Genomic DNA, 5,719 nt, shown 5'->3' with positions numbered 1-5,719 from the left:
CTGCCCAGGCGGGTCTCGAACCCGCAGGCTCAGGCAATCCACTCACCTCAGCCTCCCAAAGGCGCGGGATTACAGGCTGAGCCACCGAGCCCGGCTTAAGTTGAATTAAATGAAAATTAAAATACAATTTATCAAGATTTGTGGAATGCAGAGGAAGCAAGAGAGTAGATGGACATTTATAGTATGAAATGTATATATTAGAAAAGTGAATTACCTGAACTAATAATTGACATTTATACATTAGGAAACAAGAGAAAAAGAATAAATTAAACGTTAAGCAAGTAGAAGGAAAGAATAAAAATTAAAGGTGAAATCAATGAAATTGAAAATAGGAAATACAGAAATCAATACAACCAAAAGATGGTTCTTTGAAAAGATGATAAAATTGATAGACTTCTAGTCAGGCTAACCAAGAAAAATAGTCAAAAGAGGAAACAATCCAAATGCCTATCAACTGATAAATAGGTAAAGAAATGCAGCACACCCATAAAATGGAATATTATTTGGCAACATAAAGGAATGAAGTATTAATTCGTGCTACGATATGGATGACACCTCGAAAACAACATGCTAAGTGACAGAAGCCAGTCACAAAAGACAGACAGTATGTGATTCCATTTATATGACACGTCCAGAATAAGCAAACTCATAAGGAGAAACAATAGATTAGTGGTTGCTAGAGGCTGGAGAAAGGAGAAAAAAGGAGGAATGACTGGTAATAAGCACACACTTCTTTTTGGGTTAATGAATACTCATATGTTCTAAAATGGTGATGTGGTGATATGGTGATAGGGTGATATAAAGTCTCTGAGCACTGTACACTGAAGTGTACACTTTATTTATTTATTTATTTATTTTGAGTTGGAGTCTCACTCTGTCGCCCAGACTGGAGTGCAGTGGCCACTCCTGGCCACCGCAGCCTCGACCTGCTGGGCTCCGGCGATCCTTCCGCCTCAGCCTTCCGAGGAGCCGGAATTACAGGCATGCGCTACCACACCCGGCTGATTTTTTTTTTTTTTTTTTTTTATTGTAGAGATGAGGTCTCGCTGCCCAGGTGGGTCTCGAACCCGCGGGCTCAGGTAATCCACTCACCTCAGCCTCCCAAAGGCGCGGGATTACAGGCTGAGCCACCGAGCCCGGCTGAAGTGTACACTTTAAAATAGTAACTGCTATGGTATGTAAATGATATGCCAATAAACCTGTTATTTAAAAATATACTACGAATATAAGCCTAACAAAATATGTGCAGCATATGTGCTGATAAAACACTGATAACAGAAATGAAAGAAGATCTAAATATCACTCATAAGCAGACCCTGAACATTTACTGTAATATATAAGAAAGGGATTGGCAGTAGCGGGACACTGCCAGGGGAGGGAGGGGGGACACATAACATCAATAAGGGGACCTGATCTCAAGCCAGGCGAAGTGGGGACAAAGGGAGGCACAGGTAATACGATGACCATTTATACACCTAATCCTCAATTGTATGTCCCCATCTATAAAGTAATTTTAAAAAAATAAAAAGTAGATCTAAATAAATGAAAAGATAAGTCATGCTCAGGAATTCCCAGATTCAATATAGTTAAGATTTCAGTTCTCCCCAATGTGGCCCATAGGTTCAGCCCAATCCTAGTCAAAATTCCAGTAAGCTGTTTTGTTGATATCAACAAACTGGTTTTAAACAGCAAAGAAACTACAATAGCTAATACAATTTTGAACGAGATCAAATTTGGTGTGCTCACATTACCTGATTTCAGACCTGGTATAAAGGTCATCAAGACAGTGTGACATTGTCCTTCCCCAGTGCCTGGGGAGGGAAGATAATCAAACAGGTCCCGAGCAGGCATGTACTCCTGGGCAAAGATGTAGCACTCCTCTGTCTCAAAGACCACATCAAAGACCTTGACGGTAAAGGGGCTGGAGGAGAGGCTGTCGGCGATGCTCACCTCCCTCAGGAAGCACGTCAGTTTGACTTTGCCCTTGTTCACAAACTTTAGTGCCGTTTTCATGCCTGCGCAACGTAAAGGAATGAAGTACTGATTCATGCTACGATATGGATGACACCTCGAAAACAATATGCTAAATGACAGAAGCCAGTGACAACGGACAAGGGGGGGCCCAGGCAGCATGACTGTCCTCATCTTACAGATGGGAACAGACCCAGAGAGAGGAAAGGACTTGCCTAAGGCCATGTAGCAAGGCAGGATCAACATGGGCCTTCCTCACCCAGTCTGCAGCACTCCAGGAGGAGGGTGACAAAGAGGACCTCTGCGTCCTCCACCTGCTCTCATTTTGTCCTGCCATGGTAAATACTTATGTATCATATCTGTCTCCCCAGCCAGAGCAGAGCTCTCTGAGCACAGGAACCTCTGTCTTGTTCTTCCCTGTGTCTCCATGCATGTGTGTCTTCAGATTCTGGCACATAGTGAGTGCTCAGCAGATAACTATTAAATGGATGGATGGATAAGAAGACGTGAGACACTACAAGACCCACATCCCCAATCTGTGCTTGGGCAGGCATCTATACCATTCGGTGCATAGCTGCGTAATGCATACACATGTCCACAAAGCACTTACACATCGCAGGCCTGGCCTTCAGCACTTCACATTCACAACTCACACTAATGGGCACTATTGTTATCCTATTGTACGAAGAAGGAAACCCAAGCACAGAGAGGTTAAGTCACTTGCCCAAGGTCACACAGCAAGCAAGTAGCTTCTCCTGCTGCCCTCCTGCTGCCCTCGGTTGGCACAGAGCCCTCTACCCCAGGTTGTGTGGCTGTGGGAGCTCACACAGACTCCGTCTCTCTCTGGCTGGCTGAGTAGGCACTGCTGTGAGCTATAATGTGGGAGGCATCAAGCTCAGTGGTTAAGCCACAAGGCTCTGGAGCTGACTACTGGGGTTATCCTAGTTCAAACCCTCTGTAGCTGCATGACCTTGGCTAAGTGACTGAATCTGTCTGTCTTCACCAGAGAAATGGAGATGGCCAGACTGACCTCACAGGGTCATCTCCCCCCATCCTTTAAGCATGGTACTCTGTTCCCAAGGACCCACCCTCAGTACCCCATCCACCTCACTGGGGTCAGCTATCACCAACATGCTGGGGATTCCTCAAATGCCACTGCCAGCCCCACCCTCTCTCCTGAGCCCCAGAAGTCCCTGGACACACCTCCTTGCCTGTCTCAAAGTTATTCCACATGGCCCCAAAACAGCCCCCCTTCAAGCCTGGGGACTCGCCTCCAGATTCCTCTCTTGCCCTATCTGCCCAGTCTCCTTCCTGGATACTTCCGGCTTCATTCCCTCCACCTGGACCACCAACCCTGCCTCCTTGCTGTCCTCCTGGCCCCCAAAGAGAATACCAGAGAGCCCCAGTCAAGCTGGAACACTGACTATGGACCTCCACCCATCCCAGGCTTACCACCCTGCCACCCTGCAGACATTCACCCGTGCCCTCGTAGGCGACCAGATCAACCTTTCCATGGGTGCCTTTGCCAAACTCCCAGACAAGCTCATAGTGATTGGTGATATCACTGGCAGCCAATGTGCAGAGAGTGCACACCTGTGTGTCTTCAGTGAGAAGGGGCACACCTGCGTCAGGCCCAGGGGCGGTCCCCGGCCCACAGCAGGGCAGGGAATGGGGTGGCTCCTGCTCTGGACACCCATGCACATCTCCCTATTGTGTGGGGGGATGGTGAGCATGAAGTGTAACAGCAAGCCAGGATCCCCTCCTCCATCCCTTCCTGCCTCCCCAGCTCCCAGAAAACTTGAGGCTAGGCCCAGATGCCAGGCCCGAGATAACCACAAGAGGGCAACAGGCATCTTTGTCACATCACCCTCCCCAAAGCTTGAGGGGCCAGGCCTGAGCCAGCAGTCATGGTCCCCAGCCTTTGTACTTGGGTAGTACTGACCCATCTGCCTGATGCTGTCACCCACACACGATGTCAGGTAAGGTCTCCATGTTTATGTCACACAGACACGGTCAGATACCGAGTTCACATGGGCGCTCCCATTCACAAGTATTGATGAAACATCTGCTGCTAGCCAGGGCTCTCCAAAACCCTGGAACGCAGCCCTGAGCAAACACCCGAGAATCCCTACCCTCATGGGGCTTACATCCTAGGGGGAGATGGACAGTCAACATAGTGACCACATGAATTACATATTATGATCAAAAGTGATATGGGCTGTCCAGAAAATAAGGTGGGGGAGGGGGAGGGGAGGCCTGAGGGGTAGCTGCAGCATCAAGTACCCCAGCCACATGGTCTCAGGCCAAACCAGCAGGATGGTGCAGATGTGGCCACCACCACACACACGGCCACACACCACCACAGCCCTGCAGTGCCTCCTTTACCGCAGACGACAACACAGTCCTGCTCAGGTACACATACTACAGCTGCAGTCCCAAGGCTCCACCCAGCTCCCTCCTCCCAGACCCCAGGACAGAGCACCTATCCCACAAACCCTCCCCCACCTAAATACCCAGCCTGACTAACTTTGTCAGTGTCCACACAAGCTGGAGTGGTCTTCCTCACAACTACTGAGTTTGTCCCCAAATAGACTGTTGTCCTAGATTCTACCTGTTGGTGTTGGGGGGTGGACAGAGAGCTGCGGGGGTGGGCTGACTCTTAAAGGCTCTGAGTGGGTGACAGTGAACTAACTCCTGATCCACAGCCTTCATTTCTTTTTTCCCCTTATTTTATTTCACTTCATTCTTCTACAGTTCTATTGAAGTATATTTGGTGTACAATAAACTATACATATTACATATACATATTTACAGTGTAAAAAACAATGGTGTGATATTGTCAAAAGGACAGATCAATGGAACTGAATAAGAAGTCCAGAAAAAGACCCAAACAAATTAGTCAACTCACCTTTGAGAAAATGAATTGCAAAGGCAATTCAATGCCTAAGGGATCATTTTTGTAACAAATGATGCTGGGACAATGGCACATTCATATTTTTAAAAATTTTAGGGAACTTGACGCATACCTCACACATTGTACAAAATTTACTCAAAATGGATCATAGACCTAAATACAAATCATAAAAATATAAAACTTCTAGAAGGAAATATAAGAGAAGATCTGCATGCCATTGGGTGTACCAATGAATTTTTAGATATAACAGAATACATAAAGAAGTCTTGACACTAAACATTTTTTAAAAGCCTCATAAAAATATGGGCAAAATGTCTGAACAGATACCTCAACAAAGAAGATATATGGATGACAACTAAGCATATGAAAAGATACTCAATATCATTTATCATTTGAGAAATGTCAATTAATTTTTTGTCTTTTTTATTTCAATAGCTTTAGAGGGCACAAATAGTTTTTGGTGACATGGTTGCATTATATAGTGGCAAAAAAGCCTGGGCTTTAAGTATACCCAACTCCCCCACCTGTTCATGCTGTACCTGATAGGTGATTTTTCATCCCTCCACCTCTTTGCCCCTCCCCTTTCTCAGTCTCCAGTGTCCATTATACCATTCTCTATGCCTTTGCAGATCCTTAGTCTAGCACATATAAGTGAGAACATGAGGTGTTTGGTTTTTCATTCCTGAGTTAGTTCACTTAGGATGATGTGAACCGTTCATGCAATTTTATTCCAGTTGCTGCAAAGACATTTCATTCTTTTTGATAGCTGAAGAGTATTCCATAGTATATATATACCACATTTTCATTATCCACTGATCATTTGATGATGTGCAT

The sequence above is a fragment of the Carlito syrichta genome, unplaced genomic scaffold, assembly GCF_000164805.1.
Source record: "Carlito syrichta isolate Samal-C Ts95f unplaced genomic scaffold, Tarsius_syrichta-2.0.1 Scaffold290302, whole genome shotgun sequence".
NCBI lineage: Eukaryota > Metazoa > Chordata > Mammalia > Primates > Tarsiidae > Carlito > Carlito syrichta.
Note: the sequence above shows the minus strand (reverse complement) of the source record.